This window comes from Ceratotherium simum, chromosome 7, assembly GCF_057802395.1.
Source record: "Ceratotherium simum simum isolate JZ-2026a chromosome 7, ASM5780239v1, whole genome shotgun sequence".
Lineage (NCBI taxonomy): Eukaryota > Metazoa > Chordata > Mammalia > Perissodactyla > Rhinocerotidae > Ceratotherium > Ceratotherium simum.
Window position 1 is genome coordinate 75,048,870 of NC_141906.1, and position 27,539 is coordinate 75,076,408.

The 27,539-nt window shown below is 35.1% G+C and overlaps 1 pseudogene; it reads right to left on the reverse strand.

Annotated features, from left to right (window-relative positions):
* Positions 1-7,973: 7,973 nt before the first annotated feature.
* LOC147916717 (olfactory receptor 8B8-like) lies at positions 7,974-22,520 on the reverse strand (annotated as a pseudogene).
* Positions 22,521-27,539: the final 5,019 nt, after the last annotated feature.

The window sequence follows — 27,539 nt, forward strand, 5'->3', positions numbered from 1 at the left end:
AAGCTAAGAGGTCAGGAGATTCCTGGGATTCCTACAGTGACTTGAAGAATTGTCCAGAGTTAGATGCATGTAAGAGGCTATGAATTAAAGGATGTTATGATTGAGATTTAAGAAGGAGCTATATTGTCAACTATGCCAACTCGGATTGCTCTCTTAGGAGGGGCTATTGCAGTAAACTGCCCAGACAAGCTGTTGGAGAAACAGGAGGATAAGGTCGTTAGATGCTCTCAATATAACAGATCACATCTAAATATTCTCAACAATTTCTTAAACTTTAACAATGATAATTGACAGCCCAGAAGCTTAAGTTTGACAACTTTACTGCTGCATTTGCCAATTGTGCATTTGATTGGACAACACTAACACAGCAAAAGCCATCTGCATAAGAAAGATCTTCCAGTTAAGCCTATGGAGCAGATTTCAGAACAAGAGGGCGTTAAAATACAGGGGTCTGTGGAAATTGTTTGGCTCATTGCAGGTTCTAATAGGAACTACCAAAACTGAAATGTAGATGATGGGAAATGAAATCAAGGAAATTAAGTCATCCAGTGTAGACAGGGACATACAGTAAATAAGCACTGTAAATAAGTGCTTTTTTTATTTTATAAGTAAATAAGTGAAATTCAGGATTATTTTCTCCAGGCAAAGTTTTCAGAGAAGTTGACCTGTCTTGCAATGCATGTTTTTTGCCATTGTTTAAAAAATAAATGAATACAATCTCAAAAAATAAATGAAAACAATAGCATAGTGATTAGAGCTTTTATGCCACTCTTGAACCAGTCTACCTAAGATCAAGTCTTTGCTTTGCAACTTACAGTTGTGTGATTCGGACAAATCGTATCACCTATGACTCACTGTTCTCATCCGTAAACCTATCTCATGGGAATTTTTTTAGTTAACAGAGGTTATAAAAGAAAATTGGTACATATTAAGTGCTATGTAACTGTTTGACATTATTAATCTAATATCTTGAAGAAGAAATGATTAATTAGAGCACTTCAATAGAACCAATGCAAATATCATACAGAGCCTTTTCCATGACCTGCTGAGAAGTTGATATCGGCTTACCTTGAGACATTTACCTTCAAAAATTGGATCCTGATATTATTTGCAAATGTTGAGGAGGGGCTTAGAATTATACAATTAATTCCCAAAGGTTTACAAATCTCTCAGGATTTGGCTCTATGCGCATTACACAATTAATGAAAAAAATAATTAGGGCTCTGCATGATTTCGAAAAGATCTCCTCACCCAAGGGATTGGTCTCTGTTAGTAAAAATTAATAATAAAATATATTTTGTCCTCTGTAACACCTTAGAATTTATAAAGTGTTTTGCCAAGCAGTACTCTCACCAGCAAAATTTTTGTCTGAATCTTTACCCTAGTTGTTCTCAACTAGCCCCAAAAAGATTTGCTATCTGGGATAGCTTCTGAATTTTCTCTATTTAGTAGTTCATCTGGGGCTGGCCCCGTGGCTTAGTGGTTAAGTGTGCAGGCTCCGCCACTGGCGGCCCAGGTTGGGATCCGGGTGCTCACCGACCCACGGCTTCTCCCGCCATGCTGAGGCCGCATCCCAGAAGGATGTGCAACTATGACATACAACTATCTACTGGGGCTTTGTGGCCAGGGTGGAGGGGGGTGGATTGGCAATAGATGTTAGCTCAGAGCTGGTCTTCCTCAGCAAAAAGAGGAGGATTAGCACAGATGTTAGCTCAGGGCTGATCTTCCTCAAAAAAGAAAAAAAAAATAGTTCATCTGTTTTCGGTCACAAAATCCATATGGGAATTTAGGGTCTCAAATACAGTTGTTTCTGAAACAAATCTAATTAAAATATTCTTTCCTATAATTAATCCCTTCAATATTTTCATTAGACCACGTGTTCAAATCTCAACTTCCTGCTTTGTGACATAATGCCAGATAATTTAAATATTTCGGTAGCATAAGAATGAGAGTAAATTTTCGACCTTTTCAAACGTGAGATTGCTCTATTAATATTCCTTTTTCAAACTCTTCTCCTTTGGTTGAGATAACAACGTTACTGTGACAATTCAAGAGAGCTATTTCTGCTCTACAAAAATTTTCACATAAGTTAGAGATCATCTATTTTTTGTAGTTATGTTTGCAGTTCTGTTAGGATTTGCATGTAAAACCATCTCAGCATTTTGGCAGAATGGAGATTTCACACTACTGATTTGATTTCTTTATTGATTAAAAGTTTATTCAGACAATTTTTTTAAATGAGGTTTGATAAGCTGTGTTTTTACACAAAGTTATTCTTTGCATCTAAGTTTTCAAATTTCTTATGTAAAATTATTAATCGTATTCTCAGCATGTTTTTTATTGTATCTGATGTTTTAAGTTATTCCCTTTTTCCATTCCTAATATTTGTTTGCATCTTCTCATTTATTGATTGATTGATCTTGCCAGAAATTCTATTAGTCATTTAAATAGCTAGCTTTTGATTTTGTAGTTCCTCTCTGTTCTCGTTTCTTATTATATTTTTCTCTTTTCTAATATTTATTATTAAAGTATTATACTTTTATACTATATTACTAATATTATATTTTTATTAAAGTGCTATTATTCTTTGTGTATACCTTAATGTTTACATTCTAACCTTAGTGCATTCATTGCAAAATGACTTCCTAAAACAAGATTAATTTAAGGCTATCATGTCCCTCTAACTCTAGCTGTTATCTTAGAGGTATTGATATATGTGTTTTAATTTACATTCAGTTCTAAATATTTTCCAATTTTAATTTTTAACTTTTTTGCCCTATGAAATATTTGGATGTGCTTCATAAAATTCCAAATGTAAGAGAGGTGAATACCTTTTTGTTTATTATTTTAAATTTTATTACATTTTAATGAGAGAATATGATCTTAATGATATCAGTTTATTTGTATTTGAACTTGAATCTGAGGACCACTCCTTCAGCAAATTTTGATATGTGTTCTACATTTGCTTAAAAAGATAATGTATGCTCCATTGTTGAATGCAAGGTCTTAAGCATAATGTCTACAGGTTCAGGTTATTAATTTTTTGTCTCCAATTGGCTATTTCCTTTTTAGACTTTGTCTGTTTGACCTACTAATATTTGAGAGAAGCATGTTAAAAGCTCACACTGTGATTCTGGGGATTTGTTAATTTCATTTTCAGTCGTTTATTTTCAATTTTTCTTTGTCCTTCAATTTGACAATTGTCCCTTCTAAATAGCACATAGCTATATTGTGGTAAGGGTTGGGAATTGTGTAAGTTTTTGCCCTCTATTCTAAAGGTCTCACTTTTTTTAAATAACAGGCTTATTTAATTTACATTTATTATTGTTACTTATATATTTAAACTGATTTCTACTATTGTTTTGTGATTTTCATTTGCTATACTTTTGTTCTGCTCCTTTTTTCCCTTTCCTTCCTTTTATTGCATTAAACATGTTATTTTATTCTCCTTTTCCTCTTCTCATTGGAAAATTACAGATTTTGTTTCTACTCATTGAGAAGTTGCTCTCAAATTATAGCATGTGTCCTTGAATTACCAATGTCTAGAATAATCAGTATACATATCTTCCAATCAAACAGTTAAAAGAAAAGAAACTATTTTAACTCTAATTTTCCCCTCCCATTTTGGATGTTATTTTTGTTTGGTAAGTTAGTTTTGCCTTGTTTTTAAATACTCCCAATGTAGCTACCATCATCTTATTTGTATATAGTCTCCTGTTTAAATCTGTTGATGTATTTACCAATTTCTTCCCACACTTGTCTTCTGTATTGTATCCCTTTATTCTTGAGTCCATATCCTTCATCCTAAAGTGTACTTGTTGATTGTTCTTTCAGTGAGAATCTATTAATAATAAAATTTCTCCAGTCTGCCTGAAATTGTCATTATTTCACTATCACTCATAACGAAAGCTTGACTGCATATAGAATTCTAGGTTGACGTTTTTTTCTCCCTCATCATTGGGAATATATTACTCTATTGACTGTGGACTCTATATTCGCTGATGAGAATTTGCTATCACTTATTATTTTTTTCTTTCTATGTAGGTAGCTAATCTCTCTCTCTCTCTTTCTGTTTTCTCTTTGAAATTTTCAAATTCTACTACAATATTTCCAGGTCTTCACTCAAGTTTATTTATTCTGTGTGTGAGAATTCGTGTCTTTTTTTCAATTCTGAATAATTCTCAGCCATTATATATTCAGATATGGCCTCTTTCTGGAGTTCCTATTGGACTTTTATCAGACTTCTCTCTTTATTTGTGTCATTTAGATTTCTTTTATATTGTTTGTCTTTATCCTCTGCTGCATATTGTGTAATTTACTCAGAGCAAATTTCTATTTACCAATTATCTCTTCAGCTATGTTTAATCTGCCACTTTATTCATACATCTACTTTTTAATTTCAGTGATTGCATATTTCTTTCTAGAAGTTCCATTTAGTTCTAATTCAAATCTATGTGTTACTTTTTTATAATATCTTGGTCTTTTTAGTGTTTCATTTTCTTCTTTTATGGCTTTAATCATTTTAAACAAATGTCTTTGTATTCTCTAGCAGAAATTCAAGAACATAATACATAACATCACTTTTCTCCATTGAGTCCTGAAATAGTAAAAAAATAACATATATTGGAGACAAAATATCACCTTTTCAACCATAAATTTGGTGTTCAAGACACTAACATATCTTAAAACAGATGAACTTTGTAACACTTTCTAATACATGGTTAAATAGTTACTAATCTGGTCACCAGGCTCACCTCTTCCTACAGTGTCAGAGCCTGATGTTTGGAATAGAGGATCCCAATAGAGCACATACTACCTGTAGGCTGTCTAGCTTTCTAGGAGAAAAAGGAGAGGAAGGGAAATGTTATCCCCTATCAGGTAAGGGCTAGAGACTGGCCAAGTGATTGCACTAATGTCCCTCCACATGAAGGAAACTTCAAGAGCAGAGGATAAGTATACCCTCCATACTCAATAATCTTTTACAGATTAATATTCTACTAACAGAAATTGTTGAGGTCCTAATGCTTCTATTGTTTGTGTATGCTACTTTGCACTGATAATGGATTATTTCTCTTTTCATTTGTTAAGTATTTATTTTTCCCTGAGGAAATCTCCTGCAGCCTGACTCATGAGAAATTTCTACCTAGAGCAGTTTTGCCTTTTTTTTAGTTCTGGGATGAAGGAACAAAAGAATTGCCAAGAAGAGGAAGACATTAAGCAAATATACAAAGATATGAGATACTGGGAATATTAAGGAATAAAAGGGTTTTAGGGGAATAGAGGGAGATAGTATACCAGAAGAAAATGCTGGAGTTTTGATACAGGCCAAATTATGAAAGACAGTATTCATCATGGTATTTATTTCACAGATACATACACATTCGCTGCCATTTAAAATTTTTTACATATTATCTTATGAACCTTTACAAGGTACATTAGGTGATTTGCTTTTGAACAAATGTATGACTTAGATTTAGTAAAAATTTTAAAAAGTCAGTATTCTGGATGATGAAGTTAGAAGTGTTGGGACATCTGAGATATTTTTTCAAAATAATTTTCTTTTATTTAGTGAAATATAGCTTATGTTGTAAAGGAAGCTGCTACCTTTACCCTAGAGATATCTCTCTTGGAAATTGCTACCAGTATCAATAAAACATCTCTTGCTGTTTTCACACTCTTTTAATTTCTTTTTGCTTTTTCTTTTTTCCTCAGTAAAGTTCCTCGCTTTCTATTCCCCTATACGATTTCTCTTGGGAATGAGAAAAACAATATGCTTACCATGTGTTAATATTTGAAAATCTACTTTTTATTTCAAACCAATCTCTAAGACAAATATCATTCACTTAATACATTGCCAAAGTAAATGGAGTTGTTTGTTGTCAGAAATTAACCCATACTTTCATATATTCTATCTGTGCCTTAAGATATGAAACTGTAGCAACTTTAAAATTATTTCTAATGAATTCATGCTCTAAATCCACAACAATAAAATATATACTCATGATTTATTTTTCTTTCTGAATATTTAAAATAAAAGATTACTAAAACTAGATGCAAGGATAGACATTGCAGGAATTACATAAGCATTTTAATTATTTCTTAAACTTTTATATTAAGCAATTTGGGCATCTTCATCTTACTGCATTTTGCAAAGATTAAAACATCAACCTTTATCCTTTGGAAATGAGCAGTATTACAACTTCTTTTACACTACAAAATTAAAAGCATCTAATATGGAATGACTTAAAAATAAAAACTATGTCAAACACCAGAAATACAAAGCTGAAAAGATAGAGTCTGTACTCCCCAGACAAATAATTCTTATTCAAGAATAATTATGTCAAATGGTATAATAGAATTAACAAAAAAAAAATACTTAAAATTTGAATGAAGAATAGATTAATGCTAGAGAAAGTGATAGAGACCAAAGTGTGAAAAGCAGTACCCACCGTAGTATTTACCTTCAGTACACTTATATGTTGGTTGTCATTTTATGTTTTTCTCTCTAACAATTCCTAAAGGCTAATACAAGTTGCAAAATGGAATTTTGTAACTGTTAACAAAACCAGGAAAGAATAAAAGAAATAAGTTACAAAACATATGTTCATTGTTTTTGTTTTTGTGAGCAAAGTTTTTTTCCAGTTTTATTGAGATATAATTAACATACATCACTGTGTAAGTTTACAGTGTACAGCATAATGGTTTGACTTACAGATATTGTGAAATGATTACCACAATAAGTTTAGTTAGTGTCTATCATCTCATATACATACAAGGAAAAGAGAAAGCAAAAAAATAAAAATAAATGTTTTTTTCTTGTGATGAGAACTCTTAGGATTAACTCTTTCAACTTTCATACGTGTTATACCACAATGTTGACTGTAGTCATCATGCTGTACATTACATCTCTAGTACTAATTACCTTGTAATGTGATATTTGTACCTTTTGACCACCTTTCTCCAATTCTCCCTCCTGCCACCTCTCCCCACCGCTAACCACAAAGTAATCTTTTTTTCTATGATTTTTTTTTTTTAGATTCCACATATAAGTAAGTTCATACAGTGTTTGTCTTTTTCTGCCTGACTTATTTAACTTAACATAATGCCCTCAAAGTCCATCCATGATGTCACAAATGTTAGGCTTTCCTCAATTTTTATGGCTGAATAATATTCCGTTGTATATATAAACCACAACTTCTTTATTCATGCATCCATCGATAGACACTTAGGTTGTTTCCGTGTCTTAGCTAGTGTAAATAATGCTGCTATTAACATGGAGGTTCAGATATCTTTTTGAGTTAGTGTTTTTTATTACTTTTGGATCTATTTCCAGAAGTGGAATTGCTGGATCATATGGTAGATCTACTGTTAATTTTTTTGAAGATGCTCCATATTGTTTTCCATAGTGACTGGACCTGTTTACTATCCCACCAGCAGTGCACAAGTTTTCACTTTTCTCCACATCCTCGTCAGCAATTGTTATGTCTTGCTTTTTGATGATGGCCATTCTACAGGCATAAAGTGATATTGTGAGCAAATCTGGAACTATGTCTGTCTCATGTGAACTCCAGTACTAACACCAAAGACATATTTACCAAAGCAGAGTCCTCAGGTTATTAGACACATTGCTTTGTTGTGTAGATATTTTGTGACGTCATTCAGTTAATCAATTATAGAACCTACAGCATTTGTCCCAGAGGTACATATCATTCCATATAGTAAAGGACAAGGTAACAACAATTTCTTTTTCTCCTTAATGTTATAATTACATAATACACTTGTAAAAGCTAAGAGGAGAAAGGAGAGGAAGAGTTGAGAAACTGCTTAAGGAAAGAAAGAAAAAAAGAAAGGGTTTCGATTATGGTAGAAAGGGATTCCATTTGATTAAGGTGAGGATCCAACCATGAAGTATCCCAAGAAAATCAGCAGAATAATCTAGTTCTAAAACTTTCTCATATGAATTCCTTTGTTGCTCAAGAAAATACTTTTCTTCTCAGAATTTTCTTCAGAGCAAGTTTGATATCCTTATTACTCGAGGTATAGATTGAAAGGTTCAGCATGGGCCCAACATTTGTATGAAATGCCCTTGGTTCCTAGACTCTGCATTAGACGGTTGGAGGAACATGAATCCTGCTGCCCCAAAGAAGAGTGAAACATTCATTATATGGGAACCGCGGATGCTGAATGAATGCTTTAGGCCTGTCCTCTGTATAGCTGATACGGAGGATCTGGAGATGTTATAAGTATACAGATGAAAGAAGTGTTGGTGAATACCAAAATGTTCATGCCAATTAGAAAAGACCACAATCTCATTGTTATAGGTGCTGGTGCAGGAAAGCTAGAGCACAAGGAGTTTGTCACACAGATAATGATTGACAATATTGGCATAACAAAAGGTCAGTCTTAACATACAGAGAGTGTGGTCTAGGGAACCCCTGCATCCCATCACATATGACCCAAACACAAACAGAGAACAGATCCAAGGGGACAACGTACACTTATATAACAGTGGACTGCAGATGGCAACATACTGATTGTATATCATTGCTGTCAATATAAAACATTTGGCAATAATAAAACAAACAAACAAGCAAGTAAACAAAAAGAAGAAATAGAGCTGAGCCAGGCACCCTGTATAGGAGATGATGTTTTTCTCCAATATAAAGTTCATTAGAATTTGGGGGGCAAGACAGAAGGGTAACAGATATTTATTAAAAATAGATTAAAGAGGAAATATTATATGGGTGTGTGAAGGTGTGAATTTAGTGAAATTAATGTAATCAAGTCCAGATTGGCCACCACAGCAACCAGATAGATCCCTAGGAATGAGAAGAAGAGGGGGAACTGGAGGTCTGGCCTATCAGTTAAACCTTTGAGGATAAACTCTGTCACCAAAAAGTAATTTCCACATATCGTTCTTCTGTAGGAGTCAACCTATGGAGATGAAAGAAGAGCGAGTTGGAGGAAAATTGAGCTTTTCTGAACCATTTCTCACCCATAAAATGGCACACAGACTCACATTCTCTGGAACTTTGGGGCGACTGTTCAGACCCAAGATATGTAGCAACATCTTCTGCCTTATAAAAGGCTAATGTCAGGGCCGGCCGGTGGCACAAGCGGTTAAGTGCACTCGTTCTGCTGCGGCGGCCCGGGGTTCACCAGTTCGGATCCCGGGCATACACCGACACACCGCTTGTCAAGTCATGCTGTGGCGGCGTCCCCTATTAAGTAGAGGAAGATGGGCATGGATGTTAGCCCAGGGCCAGTCTTCCTCAGCAAAAAGAGGAGGATTGGCAGATGTTAGCACAAGGCTGATCTTCCTTACAAAAAAAAAAAAGGGCTAATGTCAGGTGTTCTTCCAGGATGTCTGAAGAAAGAAAACTGCAGCAGCTGGAGCCTATGTAGAGCTGCTAGTAGTTTTAAGATACAGGAGAGATGAAGACTTGAAGTACATGATAATTTGGCAGAAGATTTTTAATAGAATTGATATTTTGGCATATACTTCTGTTTCCTGATGCTAAAATATTAAACTTTCAGCTTTTTTAAACCACATGTTGTGTCCCATGTCACTGAATGTGATCCAATCCCTAGGCTTCACTCAGAGGGATGAGTGGACATCAGAGATGGTGTGGGGCAGATTCTCAGGATGAGTAAGGGTCAGCACTGTGTGAGGTACATGGGTGAAGTGAGAAAATAAGTGAGGTTCAAGGATGGAGCAAGTCTAATTGATGTGGTGATAGACAGAATGAGGTCCAAAGATGGAGAGAAGGTCAACCATGCAGAAAGGCTTAAAATAAACAGAGTGAGGCATAGAGTGAAGCTCAAATATTATCTGAGGTTCAGGGGATGGGTTAACATTCAGAGGTGAAGTAAGGAATGAGGGGAGACCTTGAGAATGGTTAAGGGTTCAATAAAAGTCAGGAAGATGAACGGGGTGAGAAAGGGTTAGAATCTGGAATGTGGTAAGGATTAGAGGTGAAATAAAAATTAGGAGTAGAGTGAGGGATAAGGAGAAGCTAAGGAATGAAGTGAAATACAAGGGACAAAGTCAGGGTTAAGGTGAGGGACTGAGACAAATTCATTAAAGGGGAGTCAGAAGTCGGGTGGAATTCAGGGATGGATGAAATTTCAGGGGCCAGCAGAGGCTCAGGAATGAAATGCAAGATAAGTTAAGACTCATTCATGAAATAAGGGTCAGGGATGCGACAGTATGTACGCAATTAACTATTTAGTATCTTCTCTCCTGCTAGATGGTGACTTTGTTCATGAAGACCAAGACCTTGTCTGCCTTATTAATTGTGTATACATTCTATATAGTACAGTACTGAGAAATAATAGGTACTCAATGTACATTTAATGTTAGTTGTGCAATAAAAGCCAACTCAATCTTTCTTTGGGTTTTGGTCATGTGTGACTCCTATTTATGCTCTTAGTGTTTTCATCTTTGCTCCTCCCTTGACAGTCTGGATTCTGCAAGGTGACTGTTGTTCCCATTTCAGAGATGGCTACATATTATTTTAGCATAGAAACTGGACCTTGCCCAAGACCAAAAAGCTAGAAGATCATGGAGTTTAGATCATCTCGTTGAGGGAAGTCTAAAGAGACCAAGAGTCTATCTGGCTTCACAGTGACTCCCATTTTCTCTGCACTGTCTACGTTCTCCCTTCCAGATTATGCAACCAGTAGACCCTCATGTTCAGAGTTTTCTCCAGTAAAGAGACAGATGGTGTTCACAGAGGCCTTGGCTCCATTGGCTATGTGTTAAGAGGATGAAAAGATTCTTCAAAGAGGTATTAGATTAGGATACTAAGATTTTCTTCCTGAGAACTCAATGCTGGTCCTAATTTTCTCTCTTCCACAATTATTTTGGGTGAAAATTGTTCCAATCATAAAGGTGCAAAGAGCCCTGTCATAGATGTCTTAGCTGCTACAATGCTGAGGGCATCAGTGCAGACCTCAACCTCAGAACGGCCCTGGGACTCCTCCAGAGCTAAAAGTAAAGCATCCAAAGCATCCATTTCCTGACCTTCTGCCAACAAGTCTATTTCGGTTGTAGCAGAGGAAAGCATCCTAGTGATATAGCACAAAAGATTTTATTTTGTGTTTGGAGATCTTAGATAACTGATTAGTACCCAGAGACAGAATCTCTCCCAGGAAACTATGACATTTCGGTATTTACATCGTGAGCATCATAGCTCCTTAGAGACACGGTATTCTACTCAAATTGTAACTCTACAGGAGCCAGACAGAAACTTAATCTCTTGAGACTTCCTTCAGGAAGATGATCTAAACACCCTGATTTCTAGCTATTTGTTCTTGGGCAAGGTCCAATTTCTAGAGATTTCCTATTCTTGGGTTCAGTAGAAGGTATAACCTTCTGTGTACTGACTCCCTAGGTTCTACTAGCCTCTGACCTGAGGGTTAATTAACAACCCTCTGCTCCAAGGCTAGTCACTTCCTCAATGATCACCTCTAGTGTTTTACAATAAGGTGAAAAACTGTGAGGTCACGTGTATAGGAACTACAGTTTCCTAAACATAGGTGCACACAGATCAGGCCCAGGCAGGTCAGGGGTTGTTCCCTTATAACAACATCCCGTAGGTAGAGCCTCTGTGGATTTCACTGGAATGAAAATTTCTGTTCCCCGTGCTTTTATAGGTTGTAGCCTCAATATTTCAGATATTGCCCCATTTATGACAAAGTCCTCCAAAAGCAAGATTTTCTAAAATCTCTTCCTCGGCAACTAACTTCAGTAAGGATCATAAAATTCTTTTCCAGTTTCTGAGCATTCTTATTTGAAAGAGGTTGCAAATGTTTCCTTAATGTGAATAAACTATGGTTCAAATGGAAGGAACATATCAAAGAACTGTTTTCTCCTGTTCAGTGCTCCCTAGAGCAGTACTGTCCAATACAAATACAATATGAGCCCCAGATGCAAGCCGCATAGGTAATTTTAAATTTTCTAGTAGCCACATTATAAAAGTAAAAAAAAAAAATAGATGAAACTAATTTAATATCATATTTTATTTAACTCAGTGTATCCAAAATATTTTCACGTCAATATAATATTAAATACTATAAATATATTAATGATATATTTTACATTTTTCATTCATATTAAGTCTGCAAAATCTGCTGTATATTTTACACTTACAGAGCATCTACATTTGGACTAGCAACATTTCAATGCCCAATAGTGAACACAGTCACTACTATATTGGACACATAGCTCTGGAGTTAGCATGTTAAAATGGTAGGAATTACAGTAAGATTTTTATATGCTAAGGAAATGACTGTATCATATTATGTCTAACATTTACAAAATAATGCATAGAACTCTTTGTCTGAGTCTTGTATTTATTTTTTTCAGCTTTCTCGATGTATACTTGGTATACAAAAAGCTGCACGTAATTACTGTGTACAGTCTGATGAGTTTTAATACATGCATACTCTCATGTTACCATCACCACAATCAAGGTAATAAACACATCCATCACTTCCAAAGTTTCCTTGTGCCCTTTTGGGATTTTTTTTTTGTTTTTTGTTTTTTTTAATAAGAACACTTAACATGAGATCTACCTCTTAACAATTTTTTATGCATACCACACTATATTGCTAACAATAGACACTATGCTCTACAGCAGATCTCTACAGCTTATCCATCTTGTATAACGTTGACTTTATACGCATTGAACTACAACTCCCCTATTCTCCTCCTCCCACCCCCTGGTAACGGCCATTCTATTTTCTACTTCTATACATTTGACCATTTTAGGTGCCTCATATAAGTGAATTCATGAACTATTTGTCCTTCTGTGACCATAACATATCGAACTTAGCATACTGTCTTCGAGGTCCATCCATGTTTTTGCAAATGGTAGGATTTCTTTTTTTTTTTTAAGGCTGAATAACATTCCAACAGGCACACGAAAATGCAAGTCTAGAATACCGCACCATCACCACCACCACCAAGACTGCTCCTTCATATGTAGACATGTTCTTACTTTATTCAGATCCTCACTTACCTATCACCTTCTCCAAGAAGCCTTCACTGCTCTCCCATGGCTGAGCTAAACTCTTTTCCCTGTACTTCCATATGTTTGAGTAAAACGCAATTCCTTCCTTTAAGAAACTTACAGCCTGAAAGGAGAGACCGTAAAGTAAACACATCAGCAAATTCAATACACTGTGGCAAGTTCCAGATTGTAAGTTCCTTAAATGAAGGAATTGTGTTTTATCCAAAGAAGCTTACAAAATATTTGTCACACCATAGAAGCTTATTAAATGGTTATGATGCTGGTAGGTGTAGTGATAGTGTGGTAGTCATGGTGAGTTGGAAACGACAGAACTAGCAAAATAAAGGAGAAAATTACTTTAATAGAAGTGACTGCTGAAGTTACATGGGGTGAATGAGATGATTCCAAAGGGTACAGAAAGAAAGATGAAAGGCAAGTAGAGGTTTGGATCATGCCTACATTGGATGGGACTATCACTATAGCCAGCAATGCAGAATCTGTCCCTTCATCTTCCTTTGCATGTCAATATCACAAGCCCAATTTCTCTTCCTCATGTACAATCTGTCAGTTGGATGGTTGTCAGATCTATTTTAGATGGTAAATACTTGATATTATATTTGAATGATGAAAATAGACCCTTAACAGGGGAAGTGAACCAATAAAAAACTATTACAAATTAAACAAGGTAAGAAAAATATGTACTCACTAAATGTTATTCCTAATAGATAGTAGGATTGGGAGGAGTTACCTATAAAATGTGTGCAGTTTGAAAATACATATTCAATAGACCTATTGTTTCCATAATAAAGATTACAAACAGTTGAATTCTGCAAAATCTTCTGGTCTTCTGAATACATACAGAAGAATTAAAAACATTTTAGGGGACATAGATTTGAAAAGATTGAGAAACACTGACTAATTGGTAAGCTCTGGGAAGGCCAGGACCCTGTATCTTCCTTATTTACTTTTATATCCCAGAACTGAGAACACCAAGATAATGTTGCATAGTGATACATAGTGAGAAGTGCTGAATAATTACTTTTGAATAAATGAATGTATTTCCATATACTAATTTAGTGGTGTGTTTTCCTCTGAATCTACTTTGTAAATGTAATGATAGTTTTAATTATCCCTTGTGTCTATCTATTTGGCCAAATGACTCTCTTTTTATTTTATATACGGTAGAGATTCATAATCATAAAATTCCAAGAATAACTAATATGCAGCATGGTCACACTTTGCTACAGTTTAGGCTCACTAAGGGGAAAAATACAAACAATTTTAACTATGAAATAAGCAACAGGCAGTAAGATTAAAAAGATGATGAAAAAGGAGGCAAGAAAAAGTAGTGCACTCTCTAATACTCAACCCTTAATTGTGTAACTTTCACTTAGAATTCCCTTTCAAACTGTAGTTAATCTATGAGTCCCAGTGCTTATTTCTAATTCCATTGCATACAGCAGAAGATTCATAACTCCTCAGTAAAAATCTGAAATGAATCCCATAAAGTAAGTCCTCTTTGCATCCTAAAGGAGACGAAGACCTCAAGGATTTATTAAAAGTTTTTGTTTTCACAGGGAATTTTTGAAAGCTCATCTTTAAGTGAGGCAAGATGCAGAGATAATTCATTTTCCATTTCAACTTCCAAGGGATTTCATCTCAAAGGAATTAAAGTCAGATTATAAAAAATTGCTAATTCTAGTGTTCAAATGAAATGAGCGTGAGAACTATGTCTATTTTCTATTTCCTAATGAGAAATCTCTCTCAAAATTATTATTTTCTTTACCGAATTCTTCTTCCATCTCCTTCCCTGTTGTTCTCTAAAACGGGCATCAGCTAAGACAGAGTGCACACTAGGGAGGTAGGATGACTCGGCCTATCTTCAGGGGCTTCTCCCTGGAGTACTCTCATGATGAACAAGATTTCAGGGTCTCTCAATTTTAAGGTTCAATATACTATTTTTTGTCAGTAAAGCAAAAATATAGAAGACTCACAGTTACTTGGATCATGAGAGTAATGAATAAAATGAATGCCAACTTATTTTTTTAATTGAGAAATATAGCTGCCATGTTATAGAACTGTAGGCTCTGAACGATGATAATAACATGAATCAGAGAAATAAAATGACTTCCCAAGTCCACACAGCTAATAAGAGGTGCCGCTGGGCCTTGAGTTTTGATCATTCAGAATTGCCCCCCTTATATAAAATACCTTTTTCCCACCCCTGTCTGGTTCCTGGACCCCTCTTTTCACTTCTCTCTTCTCATTGACTTGTAAAGTTTCCCCCTTAAAAATGAGATTAGAATGTTAAGTGTAAGAACGACTATGCGTTTAGGGCTAATGCTGCTCTGAAATGAAGTACCAGTGCACTGTTACAGCAAAGCAGCAGTTAGGAAACAATGGGAGTTGTACATTAAGTGCTGTCAGTCTAGTTCATGTACGTTGATGTCTATTGTGCATTGAGCTCATTTTCAGTCTTGCAACATAATATTCACACCTGAAATCGTTGTGGAAATGTGTAACAGCTGCATGTTTTATTATTTGGTGTGTTGCCTATCTACTCTTTGATTTATATTTTTATCAAGAATAAATCTTTAATAATAATTCATCTCGCAAAATAGAGAATCTCCTTGGAGACTTAATTTCCAGGATTGCATTTTTTGAAAGGTGCTGTATGCTGTGTGTGTGTGTGCGTGTGTGTGTCTATGTGAGAGAGAGAGAGAGAGAGAAAGAGAGAGAGAGAGAGAATTGTAGGGAATTCAAACTCATTTAAATAAAGTAAGTCTTAAATTGTAGGAAATGGATTTAATATAAATATTATACATTAAATAGTTATAATAATTAGGACACATCTACTGTTAACTAATATCACACAAATTTGTATAATTATAGTCATGAAAAATGTGCAAAATGAATTTTCATTGAGCTGTATTATTAGCATGGGAAAGGGACCCACGCTGAGCGAAGATGCTGTCCTGCCTGCAGGCTTCTTGGTTCTGCCTTCCTTTCCTCTCCTAATTCCTCTGGAAGCTCCTCTGTCATGGAAACATCAATTCCACTCCTCCTTGTCCTTCTGCTATTTTCATGCAACAAAACTGAATCAGACTGCACCTCTAAGTTTTCTCCTCATTCACCCCAGCTGCTTGAGCATTACGACTCTAAGCCCATGAAGGCTCTGACCTCAGCCTAGTCTTCCTTCTAACACCCTGTCAGCCTCAACGCCTACTAGGGATTATTTTAAACCTTCCTCTCTCTCCTGAGATTCCACTTTCGTTTTCTCTACTAGCAGATGGCAATCTCTTTATCTTACTTGATGGAGAAAGAGAATCTGGAGGTATTGAAAATAGTCAGATGTTCCCTTTCTGTCCAAAGATAATCCAGCCTCCTGGCTGCTTTTCCCTGCTTGCAGGATGTGTTACTCAGTCAGTTCTCCCCTCTCATTCTCTAGACTCAGCCTCTCCCTTCTCCACAGGCTGCTTCCTCTCCGTTTATCAACATCCTGAACTATAGTCACTCAAAACAACTTTCATATAGTTCTACTCATTGTCCTTTAACATCTGCCCTGTGCCTCTCCCTCTCCTCTGAGCACTACTTTCTTTTGTTGTTGTTGGTTTCTGTTAATAGACTTTATTGTCTAAGAGAAGTTTTAGGTTCATAGTAAAGTTGAGTGGAAAGTACAGCTCAACTATGAACCCAAATACCCCTCCCCCACACACACGCACAGCCTCCTTCACTATCAACACGCCACCCTAGAGCAGTGTATTTGTTACAATAGATGAACCAAGATTGATAAGTCATTATCACCTAAAGTCCATAATTACATTAGGGTGATTATGTGTTGTAATTCTATGGGTTTTAACAAATGTATAATGGCATGTATCTATTATTATAGTATCATCACTAAAAATCTACTGTGTTCCACCTGTTTATCTCTCCCTCCTCCCCAAAATCCAGACAACTACTGATATTTTTACTGTCTCTAGTTTTTCCCTTTCCAGAATGCCATATATTTGAAATCTTACAATATGGACATTTTTCAGATTGGCTTCTTTCACTTGGTAAAGTGTATTTAAGATTCCTCCATGTTTTTTATGACAGGATTGAACCTTTCTTTTTAGCACTGAGCAATACAAATTCTATTGTATGGATGTACCACAGGTTATTTATCTATTCACCTGTTGAAGGACATCTTGGTTTCTTCCAAGTTTTGATAATTCTGAATAAAGCTGCTATAGACATCTGTGTGCAGGTTTTTGTGTGGACCTAAGTTTTCAGTTCCTCTGGGTAAATACCAAGGAGCATGACTGCTGGATCATATGGGACGAGTATATTTAGTTCGGTAAGAAACCGCCAAATTGTCCTCCAAAGTGGCTGTACCATTTTGCATTTCTACCGGCAATGAATGTAAGTTCTTGCTGCTCCACATCCTTGCCAGCATTTGGTGTCGTCAGTGTTTTGGATTTTAGACATTCCAGTAGGTGTGTGGTGGTGTCTCATTGTTTTAATTTGTAATTCCCTAATGACACATAATATTGAGCATCTATTCCTAAGCTTATTTGCTGTCTGTGTTCAGAAGAATACAGAAGCTGTCTGCTTCTCTGGTGTGGTGTCTGTTCAGATCTTTTGCCTATTTTTTTAAAGCATGTCCTAAATTTTCTCATTAAGTTTTAAGAGTTCTTTGTATATTATGGATAACAGTCCTTTATCAGATATGTCTTTTGAAAATATCTTCTCCCAGTCTGTGGCTGATCTTCTCATTTTCTTGAGAGTGCCTTTTGCAGAAGAGTTTTGAATGTTAATGAAGTCCAATATATCAATTCTCTCTCTCTTTCTTTCATGGAGCCTCTTGCATTTTATCTAAGAAGTCATTGCCAAACCCAAGGTCAGCTAGATTTTCTCCTATGTTATCTTCTAGAAGTTTTATAGTTTACATTATCAAAGAGTTTTTTGTTTGTTTCTAAAACTAATATATAACTATTGTGGAAAATACAAAAATAATATAAAGTGCAAAAATTATCTTCAGTATCCTTAGCATGTAAAGCTGCAGATTTTCAAAAAAAAGTATATATATATGTGTGTGTGAATGTATGTGTGTACATCATATATGTGTGTATATGCATACATTCACGCACACATACATAATATACATTGTAAAAATTGAGATCATATTTTACATAATGTTTACAACTTGTTTTTTCCACCAAGCAGAGTATATAGTATATACACATTTTTTCATGCTAATGTTTTTTACAATATAAATTTTAATCTATAGTTTCTAATTGAATGCTTCCACCATGTTATTTAATGAATTACCTATAGTTGAGCTTTTATAATGTTTCTCCTTTTTCACAATTAAAACAATACTGAGTGTATATTCATATATATTGTGATTTATTCATTTCTAATTCTTTTAAAGTTCTGGAATGTATCCCAACCTAACACAATCATCACTTTTCATACATTTTAGACTCAATTGTTATAATAATATAATAAAGAAAGGGAGAAACAGAATCAATGTACTTGCCTGAAAATTAATTATATTTCACTTAGTTGGCCACTGTACCCTAAAAAGCCCAAGAGGAATTGGGAAGAAAAGAGACGTAGAGATAGATTTTAGCTATCAAAACAGCATTAAATAAAAAATGCCTTCCTCTGTTTTTCCCCTTTTATATTTCCAATGATGTGGAATGGTTGCTCTATTCTCAGACTCATGAAAAGTGAAAGAAATTTTCACAGTAAGAAAAGAAGTTTGGTTAAAGTGTAAATCCTATGTAAGTAGGTTTAAAATGTCTACTAATAAACAAAAATAATTAGTTGATTTCAACGGTGAATTTCATGAGTACACAGTTACGTTTTGTTATTCTGGTCATTGGAAATGCTTTATTGATGAAGTGCCAGAATACCAGTCTGGTTTGCATATTTAAAGTAGTTTCAGGATGACATTCTATCAAGTTCCCCACATCTAGTAAGTAAATCTTTGTACACATCTCTGATTATCTCCTTGGAATAAATTCTTAATGTTCAATTGCTGGGTCAAAGGAATTAACATGCTTGGGTCCTTTTAATATAACTGTCATCCCAATAAGTTATACATTTTATTCCTACCACAAGTGTATGGCAATGCCTTTTGTCTATAATCCCAGCCAACACTGGATGTAAATACTTTTCAGATCTTTGCCAGTTTGATAGAATGAAATGATATCCCCGTGTTGTTTTAGTTTACATTTTTTATTACTACTAAGATTGATTTTTTTTCATATGTTTGTTAGCTATTTGTATTTTTGTCTTAAAAATTTTCCTATTGTTATGATTGGCCCATTTATATGCTGAGAACATTGACCTCTTTCTTTATGATTTGTAACAATGTGTAAGAATATTTATTTTTGGCTCATATTTTGCAATATTCTCCTAATTTTAAACCTGCTTTTTATTATTTTTAAATATTAGACATTTTAAATTCCTATACATAAGATAAATGTAAATTACAGAGTATAATAATGAAATAAAAACCTTGAAACTACAATCCACATAAAAAACTGAAATAATGCTAAATACCAATGAATGTCTCTGCTCTTTTCCCCTCTTATCCCTCTGCTCTGTCTAGAGGTCATCACTGCTCAGAATTTTGTGTTTAAAATGTGCTTATATTTTTACTAGTTTTATTTTTTATGTGTTTAAGTCATGGAAATATACTGTTTCATTTTTCTTCTTTTGTGCTTTATACAATTGCCATTAGAGGAAAGTGGTAAAGAGTAGGGACTCTGGAGACAGATGGCCTGGCTTCAAATCTGAGTGGACACCTTACTGGTTGTGCAACCACACATATTAGTTAAGCTCTCAGTTCCACCCTTTTTTCATTTGTAAAAGGAGGATAATAATGGTATCTACCACATATAAAAGTTGTGAGAAGTATGAGTTAATATGATGCCTGACACATAGTAAGGGCTCTATAAGCATATTTTAGCATACTCATCATCTATATATGCAATTTTAGCATAACCATCATCATCACCATTATTATTTTATAATGATTCTGCACCTTATTTTCTCTTTTTTTTTTATTAGGGTAACATTGGTTTATAACATTATATAAATTTCAGGTGTACATCATTATATTTCGATTTCTGTGTAGACTATATCATGTTCACCACCCAAAGACTAATTACCATCCATCACCGTACATATGTGCCCTATCACCCCTTTTGCCCTCCTCCCTCCCCACCTCCCCTCTGGTAGCCACCAATATAATCTCTATCTACGTGTTCATTTGTTTGTGGTTGCTGTTTTTATCTTCTGCTTATGAGTGAAATCATATGGCATTTGACTTTCTCCGTCTGACTTATTTTGCTTAGCATAATACTCTCAAGGTCCACCCATGTTGTCACAAATGGCAAGATTTCATCTTTTTCTATAGCTGAGTAGTGTTCCATTGTGTATATATACCATATCTTTTTTATCCATTCATCCATCCATGGGCACTTAGGTTGTTTCCAAGACTTGGCTATTATGAATAATGCTACAATGAATATACAGTTGAATATATCAATACGCATTCATGTTTTCATGTTCTTTGGAAAAATACTCAGAACTGGAATAGCTAGATCCTGTGGTAATTCCATTCTTAATTTTTTGAGACATCTCCATACTGTTTTCCATAGTGGCTGCTTCAGTTTACATTCCTACCAGCAGTGTATGAGAGTTCCCTTTTCTCTATAGCCTTTCCAACACTTGTTCTGTCTTGTCTTCTTAATTATAGTCATTCTGGTGTCACTATAATAGTGACACAAACCTGATGGGTGTGAGGTGATATCTCATTGTAGTTTTTTTTGCATTTCCCTAATAATTAGTGATGTTGAACATCTTTGCATGAGCATGTTGGCTGTCTGTATATCTTCTTTGGAAAAGTGTCTGTTCAGGTCTTTTGCCCATTTTTAATTGGGTTGTTCTGTTGTTGTCGTTGCTGAGATGTATAATTCTTTTTTTTTTTTTTCTTTTGTGAGGAAGATCAGCCCTGAGTTAACATCCATGCTAATCCTCCTCTTTTTGCTGAGGAAGACCGTCTCTGAGCTAACATCTATTGCCAATCTTCCTCCTTTTTTTTTCCCCAAAGCCCCAGTAGATAGTTTAAGGTCATAGTTGCACATCCTTCTAGTTGCTGTATGTGGGACGCGGCCTCAGCATGGCTGGAGAAGCGGTGCATCGGTGCGCTTCTGGGATCCAAACCCCGGGGCCGCCAGTAGCGGAGCGCACACACTTAACCGCTAAGCCACGGGGCTGGCCCTAATGCTTTACATATTTTGCATATTACCCCTTATCAGATATATGGTTTGAAAATATCTTCTCACAATTTTTAGGTTGTCTTTTCATTTTGTTGATGGTTTCCTTTGCTGTGCAGAAGATTTTTGGCTTGATGTCGTCATACTCATTTATTTTTTCTTGTGTTTTCCTTGCCTGGTGAGACAGTATTTGAAAAGATGCTACTAAGACCAATGTTGAAGAGTATACTGCCTATGTTTTCTTCTAGAAGTTTTATCGTTTCAGGTCTTACATTCAAGTCTTTAATCTATTGAGTTAATTTTTGTGTGTGGTGTAAGATAATGGTCTACTTTTATTCTTTTGCATGTCCAGTTTTCCCAACACTATTTTCAATCAATGTTGTTTCGAAGATTCATCCATCTTGTTGCGTGTAGCTGTAGCTCATTCATTTTCACTGCTGTATAATATAACTCTTTGTAAATATACCAAAAAATATAGGACTACCTCCTGTTGGTGTGCATCTGTAATGTTTACAGATTTTTGCTTTTGTGAATGATGCAGTAGTAAATATTCTGGTATATTTACTTGTGCACATATGGAAAAGGTTTTAAGTAACATACTCAAGACTGGAATTACAAGATTATAGCAAATTATTTACAATGCTGTTATACTAATTTATATTCTCACCAGAATTTATAGATATCTCTTTTAATCCACATTCTTATAAACACTTGATTATTCTCAGACATTTTAAATTATTCTCAGACATTTTAAATTTCCCTTTCTTTCTCTCCCACACAAAATCCAATCAATGGCAAATCCTGTAAACTCCACCTTCAACACTATCCATATACAACTGCTTCTCACCACCTCCATATTCTCTCATTTTCTCTTTCCTGCATTATTGCAGTAGCCTCAAATTAGTACTCCCTGGTTTCACCTTGACCATGCTTCTCAGTAGCCAGAGTGATCTTGTTAATATAAGGCAGATTATGTTACTCCTCTGCCCCAAACCTCCAGTGACTCCCATTTCACTCAGGGTACAAGCTGAAATTACTACACTGGCCTGTAAATCTGTATATAATCCCCTCCTCCAAACTTACCTCTTGGATATTTTTTTATCTATTTCTCTCCTCTTACTTACTCTACTCCAGTAACACTATCTTCTTTTTGTTCCTCTAATTGTCCGAGCACATTCCCATCACAGGATGTTTGTCCAGCTGACTCCTCTTCTCCAGATGTCTCCATGGCTTACTTTCTCACCATTTTCAAATTTTCATTCAAAAAACAACTTAGTGAAACTTTTTCTGACCACCTAATTTAAAGGCACATTCCCAGAATTTCCTACACTCTTTGCTACCTTAGCATTTTCATTATAACCATCCTTTATCGTAGATATAATTGACTCATTTTGTTCATGGTAAATTACATGCAGGCAGGAATTTTGGTTTGCTATATTTTCTGGTATATTTCTAGTGCCTGGAGCACTGTTAGTAATAGTAATAAATATTTTCATATGAATGAGTGAATGGACTATTTCACTGTCTTATGGTTTATCGTTGTTGATAGAGGTCCTTATCATTCCTTTCAAGTTGATTTGTCTTTTCTCTTTATCCAGTTATATTAGTGTCTTGATCTGTTTTGTTCTATGGTATCATAATTTGTCTGGGAATGGGTTTATTTTTATTTGTCCTACTTCATATATGTTGTGCTTCCTGTATCCCTGCATGATCTGTCCCTCTCCCCTTTACCTTTCAAACCTCTTACTTATTACTTTCCCCTCATTAACTTTACTCAGTCAAACTAGCCTGTGCCTGTGGATTCATGTCTTTCATTTGTCTTAGAAAATGCTCAGCATTCATCTGTTCAAATTATTTTTCTCTGTCATGTTCTCCATTCTTTATTTCTAGGACTCCAATTAGACATTTATGAGATCTGCTTATTCTATATTCCACAATCTTCAGCCCCCTTTGTATTTTTCATCTTCTAGTCTCTTGGTGCTGCATTCTAAGTAACTACTTCAGATTCTTCTAATCTCTGTCTAATCTGAATTGAGTTTATTTTTGTTCCAGCAATTATATTTCTAAGAGCTCTATTTTGAAATTTTGTGTAGTCTCCTGTTGCTTGCTCATTTCTATGACTCCATCTCTAATTCTTTATCATTTCATGTATCATTGTTTATAATTACATATCTAATAGTTCAAATATCTAAAATCATTGAAAGTCTACACCTTTTATTTGTCATTTCTGATGACTCTGGAGATTGTTCTTTTTTTTCCCATTATGAGTTTGGTGATCTGTGATTGTAAAATTATATTTGGTTTATATTAAGCTTTGAAAACCTAGGGGATTAAATTGAGGATGCAAATGATGCTTTTAGTGAGTATTTACTTACTAAGTAAGTATTACTTAGTTTAGTTTATTTAAACTTAGTTTATTAAAACCAAGTATTACTTAGTTTATTAATTGTAAATAGTAAATATTTACAATTTTTGTTTGTGTTTGTTTTCCAAAAACCAGGGGCGTTATCACTCTGGGATTCCTCCTCTCTCCTTCTAGCTTCCCAGGTTTAATTTAGGAGATTCAGATTTAAGACCTGGATTTGGTTGCTAGACTAACTGAATGATATCATCTCACGTTGTCATGTGAGCCCCTATGTGTATACTCAAAGATTGCTGTTCCCATATCAGTTATTTGTTTTTTAAAGTTCGTCTTCCTTCTTCCCTTCCTTCCTTCCTTCCTTCCTTCCTTCTGTCCTTCCTTTTTATTTTATTTTTGGCAGTTTCCTATATATCCTATTTGTACAACAATTCAATATATGTTATATTTTATGCAAGATTGAGTTATTTTGTAAGAAGAGGGCCCACCACAGTATCTATTTCACCATACAGCAGGAGATGAAAGTGAATGTATTTTATTTGTTACTGTTATATTTATAGGAGTTTTCACTGTCAGGTTAAAGTTTTTTTTCTTATGTTTTTTCTTCTGCCTTTACCTTGAGAGTAGGTAAATACTCACATATATTTTCTTTAGCTCTTTTATAGTTAACTTTTCATAGTCAATTGTTTGATACACATGGGGTTTATTTTGGTATATGGATTAATGCGACTATCTAGTTGTACATTTTTCTACACAACAAGTACATTGCTCTATCACTATTTATTAAAAATATACCATTTCCTTACTGATTTGAGTTGCCACCTTTATTGTGTTCTAACTACTTACATATACTTGAGATTATTTCTAGGCTTTCTATGTTTTTCCATTGATCTATCTATTATTCTCATTCATTTTAAAGGAGTAAGTTATGCATATGTTTCTACTTCCTCCTTATTCTCTGCTCCTGAATCAATTGCAATCAGATTTCTGCTTCTACCACTCCTATAAACTTGTCTTGCCAGGTTTGTAGATTCCCAATACAAAAGACATTATCTCTCTACAACAGTGAACACTACTGACTCCTCTTGCTTTCTTGAAATAGTTAATTAAATTTCCTTACACCACAAAATCTCCTTTTCAGTAAAGTTTATAAGTGTCCACATATTCCCCTGTCCAGAGACAATTTTAGAATCACAGAATGTTAGGAGTGGAAAGTTCCAAATCACCAGTTATATAAACAGTAATATCATATTAATTTGAAAAGAATATTAAAAGTGAAGATTCCTGAGCCCTGCTCAGAGATATATTCTAATTGAGTAGGTCTGAGATGGAACCACAAGATCATAATTTTATGTTTTCTGAATGATCCTGACACATATCCAAGTCATGAATCATTAATGTAGTTCAATCATACTAGTGTACAAGTTGATTAATTGAGACAAAGTTATCACAAGGTTTTAAAAATAGATGAAACACATGGCATAGTCCAGCTAAGCCTCTTGTTTTGCAGGTCGTTAATCTGAGTTTCTGAAAATGAAATGATACTGCTGTATAGTGGCAAATTCTGAACTATACCCCATTTACTGTAGCTTGAATCCCAAGCAAACAAATAGCAATCTTCACAAAAATCCTTTTAAGTAGATACTATTATTTTTCTCATTTTAAAGATGAGGAAACTTATATCTTCAAATGTTAAGTAACTTTTTCAGGGTCACGTAATTAGCAAATGACAGAGCTGAAATTCAAACCCATGTAGTCTAACACCAGACACTGTGAGCTTATTCATTATACTTTGCTTCTAGGAGTCTGCCCAACTCATATCTTCCTTGCTGACTCCTGAATACACACAACAATCCAAATAAAAATAAATAAATCTTTGTTTTCCATTAGTACAGTTTGAGTGGAAAGAAAAGAAAAGCACTGTGAAAGTAAAGTGTTACAAAAATTATTCTAAGAGTGAAAGTGGGAACAATTCTTTGAGTGACTCTTCTTCTCCCCAAATATCCCCTCTTTATGTCTCAAAATTTAAGCATATAACAAACATTCACTTATTCTACCAATACTTATTAAGCCTTTACTCAGTGCCAGATATCTGCTAAGCACTGGAGGTATAGCAGAGAATAAGGTACACTGGTGCCTTCTCTTACATGGAAGACAGAGAATCAGGCAGGTACAAAAGTATGCGAAAATTTCTTTCATTACTTTGTGTCAGCCCTGCCTGCTATACTCTGGGAAATACGAAAAAAGAGCACCTAAACTTTGCAAGCTGGGTTAGATAGGGGTTTCCCTTCAGGTGATATCTGAAGCACTAACAGAAAAAAAGAGGGTTGGAAATGAGTAATAAGAATGTGCTACAAAAAGAAAAGCAAATAGAATATAACCATGGAGGAAGCCTCACTGTTCAATGAGCAAAATGTATTTTCAAGGAAAGGTGGCAAAACAAAACAAGAGAAACCCTGTACATACTCTATAAATCCTCATGTAAATCTCTCACCATTTTTGAAAATCCTAGTTGGATAAATATAAGTCTCTCTTACACATCATACTCCCCTGTATTGAACTGAAAATTTTCCTGCAAATGAGTTTCTTAAAGTTTTCTTACAATTAAAATAATAGGATCAGATTGTACATTTAAGGAGGAAAGGAATTTCAATACAATGGGATCTGCACCACAGTAGGGTAGGCACAGAATGCTGTGAGCATAAGTATGAAGGTCATCCTCCCTGCCTTTCTGTGCAGGAAAGCCTTCCCATCTAATACCTAAAGGATGGACAGTATGAGCAAGGCAAAGGAAGAGGGTACATGAGGGCATTTTGGGCTGTGAGAAGAGCTGGTGGAAAAGTGTGCAAAGGGACAAGAGCTTATTAAATTTGGGAGAGTTCAGTATAACTTTAGCAGAATGCTGGGAAGAAGTCAGGGAGGAGGAGGTTGTAGTGAGAGAAGATCAGGCTGGAGAGGTGAACGGGGTCAAAATATTAAGATCCTTGTTTGGCAGACTGTGGAGCTTTGATATTATCTTGAAGGCAATTGCAATGAACAGAGTAAACCAAAGCAAACGTGATCTTTTTGAAAGCATGGAACAAGCGCTCCGATTGCAGTATGAGGAACTGATTTTAAGGGAGAACCACGAGAGATGGAGAGGCCAGTTAAAAGGCTGGTCTCCAGTTGAGAAATGATGATGCCATGAGGAGAATAAGAATTGTCAGCACTTGATGAATTAAGTTTGGAGGACAAGCAAAGAGAGAGGAATCAAGGAAGACACCAGTTTTGGGTTTGAGGAATTAGGAGAGGATGGTGGCATCCACAATGATAGAAATCACAGGAAGAGAAGGAAGTTTGGTAAACTTGGAGATGTTGCTATAATAAGGTTAATTTTCACATGTTAAGTTTAGATGCCTGTGGAGCATTCAGAGATATTAGACAGTTGAAACATAGGTCTGGAGATCAAATGTGAATTCTACCTAAAGTTTTCTATTAAGGAATTATTTCCACAATCAGAATTTTTTTATCTGCTATGAACTAATAAGCCTACTTTAAAAAGGTGTGAATATTCCATCGAAATTGTAAGAGGAAAACACTGGGAGGGAAGAAAGAGAGGGGGGAAGAACAGGAAGAGGAAAGAAGAGAAAAGAGAACAAATTTCACAACTATTAGGCCCCTACTACTATGCTACAAACGTTCATTTGCATTAACTTTTTCTTCCCAATAACTCTATGAAGTAACATGATGCCCTTCCTTTGCAGAGCTTTCAACCTAGGTCTTCTAATTCCAAGCCCAATAGTCTTTCTTTTATACCTCACTTCGTTCTACCTAAAAGAAATATATAGAGGAACAAAACCATTTAAAAATAAAGCTGTATTCTCTTATAATGATTAATACTGCTCCAAC